Below are 20,689 nucleotides of genomic sequence, written 5' to 3' on the forward strand. Positions count from 1 at the left end.
GTCCTTCCTCAAAAATGTTTGCCTCTGATTACCCCTTCCACCAATTTGACCTCCTCTCTATCATTCCCCCCTCTTATCCTCTTACCCCTTACTTTCTTGTAGTGTAAGATAGATTTCCATACTCAGTTAAGTGTGTATGTTATTTCTTCCTTAAGCCAAATCCAATGAGAGCAAGGTTCGCACATTCCCTCTCAGCTCTCCTCTCTTCCCCTCCACTGCCTCCTTTTCTTGCCTCCTTTATGTGGGATAATTTACCCCATTCTACCTCTCCCTTTCTCCAACATATATATCTCATAGATGAGGAAGCAGAATCTCAGAGAAGGCAAGGGATTTGACTGAGAATACCCAGAAATCACTCTAAGTAGAGCTTCCTTTTCTCAGCTAATGAAGACATGGCTACCCTCAGAGTCTAGCACATAGAGATATTTTTGTATCTGTATTCACACATTAACTTTTTCTCTGTATGATCTTAATTACAATTAATACCACCAGCACATCTCCAGACTCTCCTTTCACAGCTATGATCCAGAGGGATCAAAGATAATGTGAGAGGGGACACTGGGACCATTTTCTAAAATCCAAAGCCTTGTTCTAACTTCAAGCAGGAGGAGGAATAGGAAGCTATGCTTGGGGACTGGTAATGGAGTTAACTACAAAGTTAGGGCTGTCCTCGTCAACAGTAACTTCCATTCCCTGCTGGTCATAGAAAAACAACAGACATTTATATCATCTGCAGATAATAGCAGTGGGCAAAAAAAGACAGGTCTAGAGAAGAGGGCAATGATTAGACCTGCAATATAGAGGGGAAAGGAAGGAAAGGAAGGGCATGAACATATTTGTAGCACCTATTATGTACCAGGAACTGTGCTAAAGATCTCATTTGAGCCTCACAATGTTGGGAGAAAGGTGCTATTATTATCCCTACTTTACAGTTAAGTAAACTGAGGCTAAGTGCCTTGCCCAGTCACACATCCAGTAAGTGTCTAAGGCCAGATCTGAACTCAAATTATCCTGACTCCAGGCCCAGGGCTCTGTTCCAGCTGCCTCATGGAATAGGGAATTCCAAGATAAGAGAAATTACTTCTGCCAGCATAGGGCAATACCTTCTCTGCAACTAATAGTCTTTTGGAGCTGTCTTTTCGGTTTAGAGGTTAAGTGACTTGCACAGGGTCACACAGGCACTGTATAGGAAAGGCAGAACTAGAATCCAGATCTTCCCAATTTTGATGACATCTCTCTGTGCTCTATACCGCAGCTGCCTCTTGTTGGTCTAGTGAAACAAACCATAGAGAGAAACCAAGAGTCCTTGATGGTGGTGAGAATTTCAATACGTGCCCCTCCTCCTTCCTTCTGGGCCCTTGGGAGTTGTCTTTCTTGCAAGGACAACAAATGAGGCTGGGGTTACTGTTATCCCTGCCATTCTCTTTCCTTCTGCTCTCTTGCCACTATCATCCTTCCTTCCTTCTCAATCTATTTCCATTTTCTTTCTTCTTTCCCTGCCTCTTCCATCAACCACCCCTTTCTCTCATCATCAACACTCCCCGCAAATAGCACGGGGAACAAAACAGATAGACCAGCTACCCAGACAATCAGAGATGTGAAATTATTTTTTAGAATGATGGATGGAGTCATATTTATGACATTTAGTTAGGGGGTGAGGGATGCCTTCTAAATGACAAGAAACTCGAAAGTAGTGTCAACAGAATTTTGAATGCATGCAACGAGATACATAATTTGATTCTATACTCTTTTGTTTTCTAGTTATTCCACATATATTAGATATCTTGCTGACTAGCAATCTGACCTTCTTGAAACCAAAGACATATGTCCCATACAATAGTTTAAGAGGAAGTATATTATACAGTATAACGTACTGGAAAGAATATGGAACTTTGGTCTCCACATTTTGTCATGTGTTTGAATGTTAGAAAATTGCTCAATACCTCAAAGTCTTAGTTTTCTCAGCTTTAAAAGACAATCATAATGCATGCAATATTCAAGCTTGTCTAAGTGCTTTGTGAGCCATAAGTCACTAAAAATGGGAATGCATAGATTGGTAGCTGAAGGAAACCTTGAAGTTCATATAATCCAACTCCCTCATTTTACAAACAAGATGCCTGAAGTTAAATGCCTTGTATAAGGTCACAGGATGTAAACCCATGTCCTCTATCTCCAAACCCAGCATTCTTTCCACTGTGCCCTGTTGCTCATTCCCTGGGTCATTGCTGATAGATGTCCAATTACAGGGGAGGTGTCCTAGTCATCAGCTCAAGAGTGCTCCCTGATTATGCTTGTCACTTTTGGAAAACTAAGATCTAAACAACTCTTCTGAATGTGGGAAGTTTCCATGATTTGTTTAATTTAATCAGTAATTTACTAATTAAATCAATATACTGCAAACCACAGATGAGAACATGTGACCTGATGAGCTTTCTGGTGACGTTATGTCCCTGGCTCTCCATCTTCTCTCCATTGAATATTTCCATTATTGGCTGGCTGAACAGTCCTGCTGCCAGCCAGATAAAGTCAGGTGAATGGGTACATGGCCTCCTGCTGTCTTGAGCCTGGTTCAAGTTGGGATTTTCTTGTTCTTTTTGTTATAACAAAAGTTCCAAAAATACTTATTTTTTAAGTGATTAGTTGAAGTAGTAGAAGAAAGAAGTCAATAGAAACTAAAAATGAGAGGTTTTTCAGGCTTACTTGGGACCTGATCAACTTTGGACAGCCATCTATGGTTTGCAATGGACATGAATCTTTACTCCCTCTGTGCCTTTGAACAAGTTAGTTTATCTCTCAAAGTTTCAACTTATGTGTCAAATTTTGCATATAATAATACTTGTTACCTTCTTCCCAGTATCATTGTGAAATGAGAATTTTGTAAAACTTCAAGCATCATAGAAATGTGGACTAATATCTGTAGCAGCAGTAATACTCCTAGAAGTAATACATTTCATTGACCATATTTATGGAGACATCCATAGACAATAAGTCATCTAAAGGTTAGGTTTTATTTTTAAGCTATCCACTGGCACCATTGAAAATATGTGTGTGTGTGTGATATGTGTGAATTACATACACAAAGAGAGATAGCTATATATAACATATATAAATATTATTTATATAGAGATAGATATATACACACATATATTTACTGTGACCAAAACTAATGTAGGTTATTTTCTAAGAGAGATGTTATCATTATTATTAGGAGAATTCAGTGGAGTAAGGGAAGCAGTCGCAATGGGCCACTCATCCCTGCGCATGCAGAGGAACATTTGACTGAACATTTCAGGAGTAGGGAGGGTGGTATCTCCTGCCAATGGATACGACACTGACCACAACTCTATTCGTTGCCTTTGGCCAAAACTAGTTTAGCCATGTAGATTGCTGAGGACTCAAAGAATCCTTGGGTATGCAGGGAAGGGTGAAGTTGCCATAGTGGGATTCTCCTGAAGAGTGTCCCTTTGAACAGACATCTTCTGTTTCTGGCCAGTGAGAAGACCCGCGGGGGAGGCAGAAGGTGGTCTTGCCAGATGATGATGGCATCTTCATAGTGTTTCACTCTATATGTGTCTCTGGACTACAGCAATGCTTGGTGTCTGCCTAGAAGTAAGGGATCAATTCACTGAAAGAGAGAGGTTATAACAGCATAATAATTGAGAAAGAGCCTAATTTTGTTGTTCAGTTATGTCCAACTCTTTGTGACCCTATTTGGGATTTTCTTGCCAGAGATACTGAAGTGATTTGCCATTTCCTTCTCTGGCTCATTTTGCAGATGAAGAAACTGAGGCAAACTGAGTTAAGTGACTTGCCCAGAGTCACACCATTGGTTAAGCGTCTGAGACCAGATTTGAATTCAGGTGGATGAGTCTTCCTGAGTTCAGGTCTGGTATTCTAACCACTGAACCACCTAGCTGCCACCAGAGCCTAGTAAAGAAATGGATTTAATCTTCTCAGCAATGCAAGGGTCTAAGACAGTTCAAAAAGACTCATGATGAAAAATGCTATTCACACCCAGAAAAAGAACTTTGGAGTGTGAATACAGATTGAAGAATACTGTTTGCTCGCTCTCTCTCTCTCTCTCTCTCTCTCTCTCTCTCTCTCTCTCTCTTCTCGTTTGTTCTTTCTCGTAGTTCCTCCCATTGGTTCTAATTCTTCCTTACAACATGAATGTGAAAATATGTTTAAAAGGAATGTATATGTAGAGCCTTTATCAGATTGCATGCTGTCATGGGAAGGGGGAAGGGGAAGGAGGAGAGAAAATTTAGAACTCAAAATCTTATGGAAGTGAATGTTGAAAAATAAAAATTTATTTATTATTTATTTTTAAATTAAAAAGAAACAACAATGAAAAAAAGAAATGGATTTCAGATTCCATCGTATCTTCTAGTTCAAGGATTCTTAACCATTTTTGGTATTTCTTCACAGTCTGGAGGAGCCTCTGGACCCCTTCTCTTAAAAATGTTGTTCAATTAGTAAAATAAAGTATATAGAATTATAGAGGAAATGGATTATAATGAAATACAGTTATCAAATATTTTTTAAAAGGCAAATTCACTCCTGCTCTAGGAGTAAGTTTGAAAGCCCCAGATATGGCAGTAGGCACACTATTGTAGACTCCCATTGATTAAGAATCTAAATTCTCAGGGGAATGAATCTATAAAACTAATACATGCAATTGAAAGCATAGCAGGAATGTGCTTTCAACATTGCTACCTGATACACTGGCACTGAGAAAATGTCTAAAATAAAATTGCTCATGAGCAGACCTGTAACTATGAATTTCTGTGAGGGCTAGAGCTGCAGAAAAGGTACACTCCATTGAAAGGGGCAAGGCAGATACCACCTTGTTGGGGGAGGGGGATTGGAAGGAGTTGACAAAGACTCTAGGACATGGGCATAAGGATGATACTGTTAAGAAAGAGTTTACCCCAGAGCAGAGAAGAACTGTTGTTGCTGCCAGTACCCTCTAAATTCAACAACCTTGTACAAACTCCAGTTGCTCCATCCCAGCTGCGTCTCTCTAATGGTTTTTTAGCATGGACACCCAATGAAGCATTCTTGGTATTTTTCCGGAAGAACCATACCTATCTATGGAGAGAATGGATGGATGTTACAGAATTAATGTTACATGAAAAAGGTTGAGAAAATGCTGATTGGAATGATGGCATATCAGGTACAAGGAATGGCACTACCACATAACATACTATTCTGACCAAAAATGTTACCAACACGCTAAAGTTAAAAATATGTACAGGATTACAACAAATACAATTTTCATAATAATTGACACAATGAATGTTATAAACCCAATGCAATTAACACAGTCCTACTTGGAGAAAAAGTTCTTACACTTAACATATACCATCTACCATTGCCAAAAAAAAAATGTTTTCAAGAAATCATAAATATTATTGATCTATTTCTTTCCTTGCTTAGGAAAAAGCTAACTAAGAAGTATATTGGAGCCTAATAGAAGAGTAAAGGAAGACGTTTGGGTTGTTTTGTCTGAATATGGCTGAGAATGTTTATCTCAGCATGTCATCTGCAAGTGGTAACGGTCTTGTGCTGGCCAAAATACCTCTTTAAATGGCAGGGTTCCATCTTACAGTGAAGCCCATTACAGCACTCCTTATTAATGCACCACCTGGAAAAACAGTCAGCCTTAATTAAGCACAACCATCTCCAAATAAAATTTTGTTTAAGCAGCAAGGGTTAGGTTTGCTCTTGGCATAAAGGAAAATGGGTTCTACATGGAAAAGAAAAACAGTCCAAGAAAGAGACCTCACATATGTGATTTTATGAAAGCAAACAATGTGTGAGAGAGAGGCAGGAAAAAAGGAGAGAGAGGGAAAGGGAAAGGAAGGGAGGAGAGAGGAGTGGAAAAGATGAAAAGGGAAGGGGAGGGAAGGGAATGGGAGGGAAGGGAAAGAAAGGGGAAAGAAGAGGAGGGGAGGGAAGGAAAAATAGTAGTTTTGATTTTTAAAAAATTTTCAGCACATTTTACATATCATTTCCTATTAACAAAGCAATTCCATAACTTCTTCAAGGTCAGCAATGATGTCTCAGTCATCAAATTCAGTAGTTTCTTTTGTATATTAGTCTTTCAAATATCTCTCCTACTGGAGCATCACCCCCATTAACCCAGATTGGGTAGGGAGGAACATTAACTAGTTACACCACTAATTTCTGAACCACTCTGCTCTCATAGAAGAGGATAACTTAATAAAAACAAATATATGAATACATCTATCTATAAGTGCATTTTATTGAGACTGGAAGCTTCTCATAGGCAAGGCTTACATCCTCTACTTAAAAATTATTTAGAGAACTCAAGAGAATACTCAAAGAATACTTAGAGAAGCAAAGCTGAACTGAAAGGGCAAGTCACACAATGATTACAACGATGTCCGTAAAAAGATTACTAAAAGGAAATTGAACTCTGAGAAGCAGAAAAGTCATTTAAATTCTGAATAGCAGAAAAAGCAATTGAAACCTTGGAGAAGAGATAATGACACACCTCATCTCTCCTGGCAGAGAAGTGGGGGCCTACTGGAACATAGCACTGCATACCTTTTTAGCCAGGATCTCCGAACTAGATGTGTTTTTTGTTGGCTTTCTTTGCCACAAGAGAAGTTTCATACTCAAAGGAAAGATACTAAATGACAATAAATGGAAGACAAAAGGCATCAAAAAAGCATTAAAAAAATAAATGCAGAGAAATTGGAGAGTTTCTCAACAGTGCTAATGTAGGATTTGTTGGGAGATTTGGAGGTCAGTGAATTCTGACAGGCCAATACATTAGCTTATCTTTACAAGCTTCCTTATTGGCAGCCCTTCTCAAAAAGTTTGGGCCTATGGTGAGGTTCTGTTGAGGTCCTCCCTGCCAACTCTGAGAAGAAAATTAAAAGTTCCCAAGAACTGTGGTTCAGAGTACAAAGCTCTGAATTTGGAGTCAAAAGACCTGGGTTCAAATGGCATCTCGGCTACTTTCTATCTATGTGACCTTGGGAATGTTAGTTAACCTCTCGGGCTCTCAATTTTCTCAAGGAATTCTATTTCTGAAGGAATTCTATTAGGTGACCTCTGGAGTCCTTTCTAGCTATAAATCTATGATCTAAAACATTTTCACAGGTGGATGATTTTACTTCTCCTATCATGGTTAGCAAAATAAATTATATTATTGGTGGAATTGAGTGAGCTAATGATGGATAGAGAAGATCCCATACAGTTATTACTAATACTATACAAGTTTTAAATGATCCCAGTTCTTAGGGCTAGAAATGAGTTCAGGAGGCACTATGTCTACACCATCTCAGCCAAAAATGTGTTTATTCTATTTTTTGTAAAGCTCCAGGAGAAAGACTTTTCAATCTTCCTTAGCCTTCTTTGCTCCGGAAAGATCAAAATGTGCAAACATTACTTACTGCGCTGCTATGTGGTCACAGCAACCTCTGTTCAAAGTTTGTAATACAGGGTTAAGGAAAACAAAGAATAATCTGGCAGAGAGTGCACTAGACTTAATGCTTCCCTGATTTCCTGTAAGTCCCAACTAAAATTCCTATCTTCTTTCTCAACTCCTCTTGAGTCTTATGTGCCCCTTCTCTTATTTATTTCCTATTTATCTTTCATATACTTTGTACATCTTAGTTTGTTATTTTCCCCATTAGACTTAATTCCTTGAGGTTAGGAAGTCTCTTTTTTTTTTTTTTTTGGATCCTCAGTGCTTATCACAGTTCCTGGCACATAGGAGGCACTTAATTAATGTCTTGATTAGCTGACTAAAGTCAGAAGATCCAACTTTAAGTAGTTGTCTCTTCCACATCTTGATTCTCCCTATCATGGTTTTGATATATCATGAGTTGGCATAAGAAATTAAATGGGAATTTGGGGAAAGTTTTGTGGAGGCTGCAACCTACATGCAAAGGCCAGCAGACAACGCAGAAGACAGTTTAGACATTCAGAAATGCATAAAATACATGTATAGTATCATATAATATCAACATATCTTGTCTTTGAATACCATGATAACTCAGACTTCTTCTCCGGTATGGAGAGAGGGCCAAAAGATTTTACAAGGATTTTTCAGATTGGGGTGGGGAATGGAGCGCCACACTGCTGACCCCTGAGATGTGGAAAGATTAACTGTAATTGCTCTACTAACTCTTGAAGCCAAGTAGTCCTGTTGGTAGTGTTAGAATTGGACTGAGGAAGACCTAAATTCACATCCTACCTCAAACACTTGCTAGCTCTGTGTGTGTGTGGGAGTGGGGTCCCTGGGCAAGTCAGTTTACTCTATATCTCTCTAAAATTTGCGTAACAATACTACTTACCTCTCAGGGTTGTTATGAGGATAAAATGAGATAATATTTGAAAGATGCTTTCAAACCCTGAAGTGCTAATAAATGCCGGTTATTATTATTATCAAATAAGTTGACATAAATAAAGCATTGTGCAAACTTTAAATTTAAATATATGTTAAAATTTAACATATATATGTTTGCTATCATCGTCATCATCACTTATCAACCCTTTGACCTTGGATGACCTCTCCATGTCAGCTTCTTGTAATACTGAGAAGGTTGGACTAGATAATTTCTTAGTTACTTTATTTATAGCTTTCTAACTTCATGATTCGTTAAAATCTTCCTACATTTAGGATTCTATTTTAAATATCACAGGAGACACAAAGGTGTATATGACACCCGCAGTTTATGATCTAGCTGCTAAATATAACCCATGTTATAACAGCTCATGTTTATAAAGCGCTTTCACATTACACAGACATTACATTGTTTCATCATCATATTTGTTGTGTATTGTGATGATCATATCATAACCCTTTCATGGCAGGTGCTATGATTATTCCCATTTTATAGATAAGGAAGTGGAGGCTCAGAGGTGTTAAATGACTTCCCCAGAATCCCAGAGCAGCATCAGGGGCAGAATTGGAAGCCAGGTCTTCCTGACTCCAAGTCATACTCCATCTGCTATGCCAAGTGAACTCTTCCAATAAGGGAAAGTTGTTTATAAATGTAAAGGGTTATTTCTGATGGCAGCATTCCAAGTGGACTCTTCCTAGCCTCAGGGCTGCTGATGAATTGCACGAGGAGAGGAAAGAAACTGCTATCCATTTTGCCAGGGGAGAGTAGCCAAAGCTTCTCCCATGCTGGGAAGACAGGTGTGATGATGAGAGATCAATAGAGGAAATGAAGCTAATATTTTAATGATAACAGCAAAAATTTCTCTGACCTCCTGAACATAAATGTTATATAATTTCCTGGTTAGGGAAAATGCCCCAGTCCTACCCAGGGAGGTGAATAGTCACAAGATACCAGTAAATTTTGGAGATGTCATACTAGGTAGTGGGGATGTAGAGTTCAATCTCTCATATGACCTGTGATTTAATTAGCATTGATCGTGGCTTCCTCGAAGGAAACTAAACCTTCTGCATTTGCTCTCTGAGAGTATCACAGCTCAAGCTACTTCTGGTATGCCCACACATCTGAGTGAGACAACCAGAGCTCTGGTGGGGAAGGAATGTAATGGAAAGGAGAGGCTGGTAGAATGAAGGAAAGAAGTAGAAAGAAGAAACTGATGATGGTATTAGAGATCTGCCACAGACTTAATGAGATCTCTCAGAAGTTTCTTTATTCAGAAATATCTTCCAAGGTGGAAATAGTTACAGGAGAAAGGGGAGGGAGAGAGAAAGGGAGGGAGAGAAAGGAAGGAAGGAAAACAGAGAGAAAGAAAGGAAGGAAGGGAGAGAGAGAATGGGAGAAAGAGGAGAAAGAGAGAGGTAGAAGGGGGAGGAAGGGGAGAGAGAGAGAATTGGAGGGGAGAGAAAAGAGTGATAGAGAAAGAGAGGTAGAGGGAAAAGAGTGAGGGAGACAGGGGGAAGGAAGAGATAGAAAGAGAGAGGGAGGGATGAAGAGAGAAAGAGAGCTAAAGAGAGAGTTGGAGGGTATAGAGAAAAGAGTGAGGGAGAAAAAAGGTGGAGAGAAAAACAGAATAAGGGAAAGAGAAAGAAAGAGAGAGAATTAGTATTTTAAAAGTTTGACTTAGAAAACAGTCTGTGTAACTCTGGAAAACTCTTCTCAGTGTTTTGGACTAAGTTGCATAGAAGGTGTCAACCTAAATTAAAAGAGTGAGTTTTCTCCTCAGGATGTTCATTATATCAGTGACTGTTTAGTTTGTTTGTCCCTCGTTTTTGAAGAGGACCATGACATCAAGATGAGGACATGACTTACAGTTGACTTTGTTTTGAGTGAGGGAGGTCTGTGCAGGTCACCAGCCTCACTTTCTCCTCATGAGCCATCTGGGTCCAGTGGCCTGATATTCATCAGGATGACTGGAGAAGGCCCAGGATGCAATGGGAGACCCTGGCCATTTTAGGCTAAGGCCTTTTCAGGTACTCACAGAGTGGGGTGATGCTCATTTAGTCAATAGGCCTCTTCAAGAAGTGAGTCAAGGGATGACCTCTTTAATTTAAAAAAAAAAGTCAAACAGGGAGGGGAAGACCCTCAGGGTTGCTGGTCAAAAGAGAAACAGTTACTATTGACATTCATTATGAGCCTGGAAGGCCCAAAATACAGCCATTAAGGAATGCTTGGGCAGGGACAGTTTGTGGTCCTATCTGTGAGCTCCAGAGTGAAATGAGTTTAAGGTTTGGTCTTTGAGAAAAGGGAAGGAAAAAAGGAAGGGAAGAAGGAAGGAAGGAAGGAAGGAAGAAAGGAATCTAGTCAGTAAACCCCAAGTTAACTGGGCAGCTTCCAGCCATCAAAATTTACCTTCCTTTGGAGAGGAGAGGGAGAGGGAGAAAACAAGCTGAATTACCCAACTGTCTGGGTCCCCATTCAGAATACTTCACAGGTTGTGTTTGTCCTTCCTTTTCCAAGAAGACCATGACATCACCTGAGGTCCAATACTAATCCATTCTGTTTATACATTGTTGTTTTCATACTGTCCCTGCATTTAGACTGTGAGCTTCTTCAGAGCAGGCATTGTCTTTTGCTTTTCATCATCTCTCCAATGATTAGACCCATAGTAGACCTTTAATAAATACTCATTTACTGGGTAACTGAAATTCTATACATATATTATTCAAGTCAACAAACATTTAAGTGCCTACTCTCCAGTGTAAAATATAAATTTCTTTATTTTCAGTTAAATTTCTTCAAATTTACTATAATCAGTCTTTTTATATATTCCTCTTCTCCACATACTATGGCTCAGCCCTTTTGGCTTCTTTGCTATTCTGGAGGCATAGACATTCCATCTCCCATCTTTGACAGTCTTTCTATTGTCTGCCCCCAGCCACAGAATGCTCACCCTCCTCACCACCTCTTCCCATCCCTGGTTCCTTTCAAGTTTTAACTCAAGCATCAATTTCCAAGTGGAAGTCTTTTGTCTCCCCATTTACTGCTGGTTCCCTCCCTTGTTTCCCTAGATGTGTTCTGTATATACTTACCTTCATCTAGATTATATTCTTCCAGCAGAACAAGCTCCTCAAAGGCAGCCCTTGTTTCACTTTCATCTTTGTTTCCCTGGTACTTAGCCCACTGCCTGGCATGCCCTTCTATCCTGTGCTGTCTCCCAAAGTGTGTCCAAGCTTATGTTCATTGTTTCTGTAATACCATCTATCCATCTCATCCTCTGCCTTCCTTTTCTCCTTCTGCCTTCAATTTTCCCCAGCATCAGTCATTTCCAATGAGTCATATCTCTCATTACGTGGCCAAAGTATTTAAGTTTCAGTTTCAGTATTTATTCTTCAATGAATAGTCAGAGTTAATTTCTTTGTTTTGATTTGATCTCCTTACTATCCAAGGAACTCTCAAAAGTCTTCTCCAGCACCACAATTCAAAAGCATCAATTCTGCAACATTCAGATTTCCTCGTCATCCACCTCCCATAACCATACATCACTACTCGAAAAACCATGACTCTGATCACATGGACCTTTGCCAGCAAGGTGATGTTTCTGCTTTTTAGAATGCTGTCTAGGTTTGGCATAGCTTTCCTTCCAAGAAGCAAGCCTGATATATAGTAATCTCCAAATACATACTTACTGATTGATTGCCAAGGATACAAAGGAGAAAATCAAAGCAATCCCTACTTTCAAGGAGCTAACATTCTGTTGGTATATAACATATAGAAAGGCAAGTAAATGCAAAGTAATTTAAGGAGAGAAAAAGTATCAATAGTTGGGGTACATGCACAGAGGAGTGAAAATCAGAGAATGCTTCCCGGAGGAAGCAGCATCTGGGCTGAACCTTGAAGGATTTTAGGAACTGAAGATGAGGAAGGAGTGTGTTCCTAGTATGATAGACGGTTTTTTGGAAAGCACAAAGGGGCAGGATAGACTGTTAAGTTTGGTATTCTAGATCAACTGGTACCGTTTCCTACTCATCCAAACTTAATTAGCTTTGTAGCAAAAGCATTGACTGAGATAGTATAACAAGAGTGGTAGGGTTGGGCCCTTAGTGGAGGAGAAGAGCTAAAGTTGTTCTTAGATGGTAATGTTAACACAAGATAACAGAATGAATAGTAAATACTCTCTATACTCTTTGATCCTCAAAACAGCCCAGGTGACATATGGTTGTTTGAGTATTCACATGAACATTTTTCAGATGAAGAAACAGCATCAGAGGTGTTAAGTGATTTGCCCAGCTTGCAAATAACAGAAGCGGGTCTCAAAAAAGGGTCTTCTTAGTCCAAATTCTATGCTCTTTTCTGGAACCCAATGCTTTCCCTCTCTCAGAGGAATGAATAGTAAACTACCAATGACCTCTTTGTGATTGTCCTCTGCTTTGCTGCCAAGTCATGGCAGGTTCCTCATCAAGTTACTTTACATGGAGGCGCCATGTCAATTCTCTGCTCAAAAAGCCCCCGGGGCTCATTATTGTTGCTAGGATAAAATGCAAACTCCTCTATTTGGTATTTAAAGCTCTTCCCAGTCTGGCTCCAGGCTATTATTTCAAACATTATATATTACTCCTCTTCACACGCTCTATGGACTGTGCAACTGGCCTCTTTTCTATTCCTCACACAAAACATTCCATCTTTGTTTTCCAAGCCTTTGCAAAGCATGTCCTCTATGCCATGAATGTACTCCTCTCTTGTACCTGCCAACCTATTACCAGTCACAGGGCAAGAAATTCAGCCTGGCTACAGCAGCAAAACATCCTGAACTGGAGGCAGCATGAGCCAGGCAAGTCAACCCCCTGCCACCACCCTGACCACCTACCTCCCTTCAGACACTGATGGAAAAAACCCAAGACCCTGAACTGGAGCAGCTTGGGAGTAGCAATGTCTCCCAAACAACCAGATCTGTTTCAGTCCCAGTCCCCATAGCCATCAGTGAGGGAGAACATCATTGTAGGGTGGGTGAGGCACCTTTCTCACCACCACAAGCAATAGCTGTTTACCAACTGACTCCAACAGGCAGATGGGCACAGGAACCCTAAAGTCACCAGTCTTACTTCCAGCACAGCCCTTAGAGACATCATCCAGGAAAGCAGTTCCTGTAAAGAAACACCTACCACTCACACTACAAGTAAGCCAGCCTAGCTGAAGCACCCTGGGAGAGAGATAGGAGGCAGCATGTGCCAGGCAAGCCAAAGAACCATCACCTTGACCATCGTTTTCCTTCAGCCCCTGGTGGGAGACAACCCAGAGTCTGAACTCAAGAGCCTTGGCACTGGAAATGCTTGCAGCCCAATGCCGTCAGACATCCTTCTGGGAAGCAGGACTATGGAGATGCAGCCTGGCAACTGCTCCTTCAGGTGCTATCATCACAGTCACTAAAGACCCAGAAAAGAAAATTCTTGTCATCAAAGTCCTTGGCCCTAGCAAATGGTTCAACATCAGAAACTGATATGATTTCATGGGCTAGGATGTCTGACTTTTCTATTTCTATCTCCAGCATTTAGCACAGTACTTTGTACATAATAGGTACTTAATAAATGCTTTATTCATTCCAATCACCAGTTTCCTTTGAGGCTCAAATTAAAGCTCACCTTCTATGTGAAGTATTTTCCTAATCACCCCCAACTTCAGCTGCTAGAGCCTCTCCCCACCTCAATTTATGTTGTCATTAATCAAGAAGACATGAGTTCAGATTTTACCTCTGATACTTACTAGCTATATGTCCATGGCCAAGTCACCCGGCTTCTCTTAAGACTCAGTTTCTTTATTCACGAAATGAGAGGACAGAATCAGATGACTTCTAATTTTCCTCCTGGATCGTTTTCTTCGATAGATTGTAGGCTCCTTGAAGACCAGAATTATTCACTGTTGTCTTTTCTCTAGTACTTAGTATGGAACCCAACACACAGGAGGAGCCTAATTCAAGGCTAGTGATTGATTTATCCACTGCAACCAGAGTACTTAGAAGTTACAATCTCTAGCTGGCAATTTACAATTACCCATGATGTCATTCTTCGAAAAGAAGGGCAAACAGCAATGTTACCAACTGTTTCTGAATCTTTACTACTCTGAGATTCCTAGAAAACATCTGATTTGTAAACTCTTGTCGCTAGGAATTTGTTTCAGATTTGAAAGAGTAATTTACTTCAAAGATAATTAAGATTCCAATTGTTTGTCAATAGGAGTAAAGGGGAGAAGTAAGATTATAAACAAGGTCAATGATCATTCCTCTCTAGCTGTCTCTATCTTATTAACAAGGACAACCAAGTAGGTTTTCATTTATCTTTTTTTTTTACTTTAAAATTTCCCTTTTTATTCTAAACTGAACAACCATTGACAAACACAAACATTTCAACATATAAAGAATAAGTAAAGGGAGTGTCTGCGTATATGTACATATATTATCTAATGCATATATTTGTTCATATATGCATATATGGGCACACGTATATATGGAGATATGCTAAATTTAATAAAGAAGTAACGAAATCGCTCCATTTGTTCTGGTTTTTTCTGCACTTTTTCTTTTCTTTTGTGCGTTTTAGGAAACCATTTGTAACCATCACTAAACTGGACAGCTGGATTCTTAAATAAGCCCTAAAAGACTAAGAAAGGATTCATTACATGCTTGAGGCTTTGGTAGTTAAAAAGTGGTGGCCAATTATCAGAGCCCAGTGGTTTCAATTTACATTTTTCAGCTATGAAATTCTAAACTAATCATTTTTCTTACTATAAACTAATCACAATTTTGCCATAATCAAATTAATTCTGCCTTGCAAATTAGTACTAACAATTTACTAGCCCACAAAAAAACTCCTCTCAAGCTCATTTTAACCAGCCTACCTTCTCTGCTGGAAGCACATGGGAAATTAAATAGTAGATTAGAATCTTTACATTTTCCCCCAGTGAGTACCCTCTGGGTCATGAGATGGTTTGTAAGGCTGCTTTAGCTCTGTTCCCAGGAGTTAAAGGAGAAGAATGAAGACTCAGAACCATAACTAACGCTTTGGGGTTTTATCCCAAAATGTGTAAACATTGGGAGGGGGAGGAGAATTCTTTCCACTGGTTGTCTCGTCAGGCCAGTGACTTCCAGGTCTGGCAAAGAATCTTAAGGGAGGAAGTGTGTACCCCATCCCACTCCACAGCTGTTCCCAGCCTACCACCCTCCAAGAATCCCACTGCCTTCATGACATTAAATAATTACCTTCCCAACACCACTGAGTGGGTACAAGAGCCCAATGGTGGCACATGTGTACCTAGGTTACCCTCCTTCCAATTAATTGTCCACAGGTGCCAGAATTCAGTTATGGCTCTATGGATTTTGTATATTCCAAGACCCTATAACCCACAGATCCTATAATCCTAAAGCCCTTATTTAAACAAGGAGTAAGTTCCAAGTGCCAGAAAGATTATGGGGTAAGTGGCAAAAAAAAAAAAAAAAAAAGTTGGTTGTTGTCCTTTGTCCTCAAAGAGGGCCAAAATGACACACTACTCTAGAGTCAAGTTTCAGTGTGTCCTATTGTGGCTGATCAAACCAATACAAGCTCGGACTGGTCTACCACAGGTAGGGCACAAATAGTCCCTGTAAACATTTGGGGTGGGACCTCTAAAATTTTGCATCCTGCATTTCCTTTGAGCTATTTCAATTCTGCTTTGCTCATAGAGTCCAGCACCTTCTCTGATGTGGGCACGCCATCCTGTGCCAGTGTCTCCCATGTCACACCATTAGTTCCAAAGTTCTCCAGAGAGACCTTGAGGGTATCCTTGTATCACTTCTTCTAACCACCCTGTGAAGGCTTGCCCTGTGTGAGTTCTCCATAAAATAGTCTTTTGGGCGAGTGTATGTTTTGCAGTTGAACAATGTGGCCAGCCCATCAGAGTTGCTCTCTCTGAAGCAGAGTTTGAATGCTTGGTAGTTTAGTTTGAGAAAGGACCTCAGGATCTGGTACCTTATCCTGCCAAGTAGTGATCTTCAGAAGTTCCTAAAACAATTCAAATGGAAGTGATCCAGTTTCCTGGCATGGCACTAGTGGATTGTCCATGTTTCACAGGCAAACAACAAGGAGGTCAGAACAATGGCTCTGCAGACCTTCAGTTTGATAATCAGTCTAATGCCTCTTCTCTCCCATACTTTCCTTTGGAGCCTCCCAAACACTGAGCTGGTTCTGGCAATGCATACATCAACCTAATTATGAATGTGTACATCTCTGGAAAGTACACTACCAAGGGAAGTGAGCTTATCCACAGCATTCCAAACTTCTCCATTTGCTCCTTTCATATATGAATGGTGTGTTGGTGACTGATACAGGTACCTGCGTTTACTTGGTGTTAATCATTAGGTCAAATTTAGCACAAGCAGCAGAAAATTGATCCATACTTTATTGCATCTCAATTTCAGAGGTTGCATTGAGTGCACAATCATCTGCAAACAGAAAATCATGCACCAATAGGAAGCTAATGTAAAACAGTAATCTTAAGTTATACATCTTTTATGTCCTCAGAGATGTTGGAAAATGCCACGAACCAGAATCTTGCAGGCCAGGGGAACAGACTGAAGCTAGGCAGCAAAAGACAGATCTTGGAAGCAAACCTAAATGTAATCACCTCTAAGATGCCTTACAAGAGATATATAATAGTGTAGTATTATATGATTTACAGTGCACCAAGGCAGTTTGGGAGGGTCTAGATTTCAAACTCTGCCTGGGCCCTAAATTAGAATGGGAGGACTTTATCAAAGACCAGGAATACCTCACTATCCCCTTCAGCCCCTATGTATTCAGGAATTTTTCCAGTTCACATTTGGCTGTAGCTAACCCAGCCTTTTCATAATTAAAGATGATAAAAATAGTATTTAATGAGGTTGAGACAAAGTAAATGGATGACTAGCCTCCACCAAATTGTCCCGGTACCATGGGAAACCTCCATACATTTGGGATCACTATGGAGCGTTGGGAGGCAGAGGACAGCAGCACTTTGTATCCAGCTAAAATTCTTTAAAAGTCCCATTCTTATTTGAGTCCCAGGCATAAGGAGATCCACCAGATTTATTCCAAAAGTCATCAACCTGTGGGAAGTTTGTCATGGCCTATAAACACGTCAGAATGAGGTTAGCCATGTATTTACACACACACACACACACACACACACACACACACACACACACACACAACACTGAGTGGGCTCATCACTCCCTGCCTAATGGCCCTGCATTCCACTGAGTGCCTTTTAAGTTGTATAGATCCTACAATATCCCAAGCTAATGCTCCTTCAGGATACTCTGAGGTTTAATGGTCATAAATAGAAAGCGTGGCCTCAGGAGTCCTCGGCAATGTTATAATGCATTCAAGCTCTGCTACTGGATCACCATCTAGTACCATTCACTGGAGTCTCTCCCCTTTGTGTCCATACTCTCTTCCCCTGAATTAGATAGCATAAAAGCAAATAGAAATCTCAACAAAATGTTCCTGCAGTCTCCTAGTTTATTCCATTTCTGGTATATCATGTCACAAAAGCAACTTCAATTTCATTCTTTCCAATGACTCTGATCAAAGGGAAATAAGGTTAGGAATGCCCCCAGTTTCTATCCCACAGCTTCTTTAGCATCTGCAGGCTTAGAACAGAACTTTGGGAATCAGAAATTAGCACAAATATCTGAGAAGACTCTGTGGATATATCAGTTAATTTTGTTCAACTGCTTTTTGTCCCCTCTTTCTTTAATATTCCTTAGAAAGACATAGTGGATAAAGAGCAGGAGTGTCATGGTAAATATTTAACAGCCAGGTTTGTGGGGGGTGAGGGGGGTGGAATGTACTCTTGACATACTTGTAAATTTAATCTGTGTCTTTAAGATTTTCTCCATCACTTACTAAAGTGTAGAAATCAACAAAACAATAAATCAGTCCCGGATTCATAATGTTCCTGAGGTGTAATTATTCAGTCTAAAAATTTAACAATTAGCCCAGATGTATAGTGTTTGCTGATTACCGAGAGGTCATTAATTGCTCATACTAAAATTATTTAACAATCAGCAACTTGGGAGCAAGTAAGAGCTGGTCCAGCACATTTCTGATAAAGAGCTGGCCTTGAACCAAAAAAGGCCTGGACCAAAGTCTCACTTCTAACACATACTGCATGTACTGACCATGTGACCTCAGGAAAGTTCTTTAACCTCTCAGCTCTCTGAGAAGTCTTCAAGGCTATAAGATACAGAGAATATGCCCACTTTCACTGGTAAAGGAAGTTTCCTTATCTCTCCCTATAAAAGGGAAATTATAGGTCCTGTCCCAATCCTTATACTCTTTACCATAAAGACTAATTCCTTGGGGAGAAGGGCAGGTGGCTATGGAAAGGAAGTGAATAACATAGCACAATATATCAGTATGATTTTTAAAAGTAAATCCAATTTATTCCTGTATAGGAAATTGTAACTTGCACATAAAACTATTGGTACATTCTAAAGTTTCTGAGAAAAATGAAGACCAGTGAAAACACCAAGTTGTTGAACAATTTTTCATTCTGGGTTTTTCCTATCTTAAACATATACTGACTGTGTGACCCTAAGCAAGTCACTTAAATTCTTCATGCTCTAGGCAACTCTCTGACATTGCAAATTGTAGAGAAGGTTCAACATGTTGGTAAAGTAAATTTCCTTTCCTGGGATTTTCCTATACCAGCGAAATCGCAAGTCCTGTTTTTATCCTCATCTTTATCCCTAAAAATAAATGTGTTCCTCTTAAAGAAGGTACATATTTGTAGGAAGGTCATCTACTTTATATTTTAATAAATGGAAATACTTTTTCAATTTAAAAATACATGCAAATTTGCATAAAAATATTTGTTGTGTTTTAGAACAAGTAAAGATTAGAAACCATCTAATCCAAAAGTCTCATTTTGTTGAGATGGAAACTAGCATTCAGGTTAGTTTACCTCAAAGTCACACAATTCATTTGGGCTCTGAAGATGATAGAGCAAGAGTTAAATCAGACGTTAGGTCATCAGCTCCAACTCTCTCACCTGAGAGATGAAAACACTGAAACCCAAGCCTTTAAGATCCCACAAGTAGTCCATATTAGAACTGGGTTGTGAAACCAAGTCCTCTGATTCCAAATCTAAGATCCTTTCCCTTATACCAAGGCAACCTCCAATTGGTGGCAAAACATGAATGAAGACACAAGGTTCATGGCCCCTCATCACCACATTACAAGTAATTCTTCCTGCTATGTCAGTTCAGTAAAAATAAGGTTTGAAAGCAGAATTCTTTTTTTTAATATTTTATTTTTCCCCCACTTACATGTCAAAACAGTTTTTAATATTTAGGGTTTTTTAAAGTTTTGAGTTCCAAATTCTATCTCTCCTTCCCCAGTCCCAAGATGGTTAAGTAATCTTCTATAAACTATGCATATGCAATCATGTAAAACATTGGAACCAGAATTCTTAATGGTAGATCCCAGGGACTAATATTTCAGGGGTGGTGTTAGTAAATACAGATCAATAATAACAAAAGTAACATTCAGTAAATCAATCAATAGACATTTATTAAACACCTACTATTTACTGGGTCCCATGTAAAGCGTTAGGGATACAAAAGAGTAAAAGACAATCTCTGGTCTCCAGGAGCTTACAGAGTAATGAGAGAATAAACATGCAAGCCAACACATATAAAGCAAGCTCCTTACAGGATAAATAGAAAATAATTAACAGACGGACAGCCCTAGAGTTAAGAGAGATTGGGAAAGGCTTCCTATAAAACATGGGATTTTAAATTTAGTCAATTTGAGGAATTTAAATCAATAGGAGCAAACCACTTCTCCTATCTAAACTTGAATTTCTTCTTCTACAAAATAAAGGGATTAGTCTAGCTCATTCCAACCTTCCCAGATCTAAAAAGCAGTTGGGTAACTTAGAACACAGATGCTAGACATGCAGTCCGCAACACTCTTGGCTGAAACCAGAGTAAAATGTAATTTTAATATTTAGCAAAATAAAAGATACAGTACACACAACTAAATCAATGTGTGACCCACAGTGATCTGTTTCTCTTTGAGTTTGACGCTGCTGGCTTAGAGGATCAAATGCCCAACTTGGAGTCAGGATGACCTGAATTTGAATTTTGCCTCAAACATTTGCTAATTTTGTGACCCTTGTTGTGCATGTACTTCCTTCTTGAAGTGGACCATGACATCAAGATGATGACACAACTTGCTGTTGACTTTGATTTGAGTGAGGGAGGGCTGTGCAAGGTCACCAACCTCACTTTCTTCTCC

The sequence above is a fragment of the Notamacropus eugenii genome, chromosome 1, assembly GCF_028372415.1.
Source record: "Notamacropus eugenii isolate mMacEug1 chromosome 1, mMacEug1.pri_v2, whole genome shotgun sequence".
NCBI lineage: Eukaryota > Metazoa > Chordata > Mammalia > Diprotodontia > Macropodidae > Notamacropus > Notamacropus eugenii.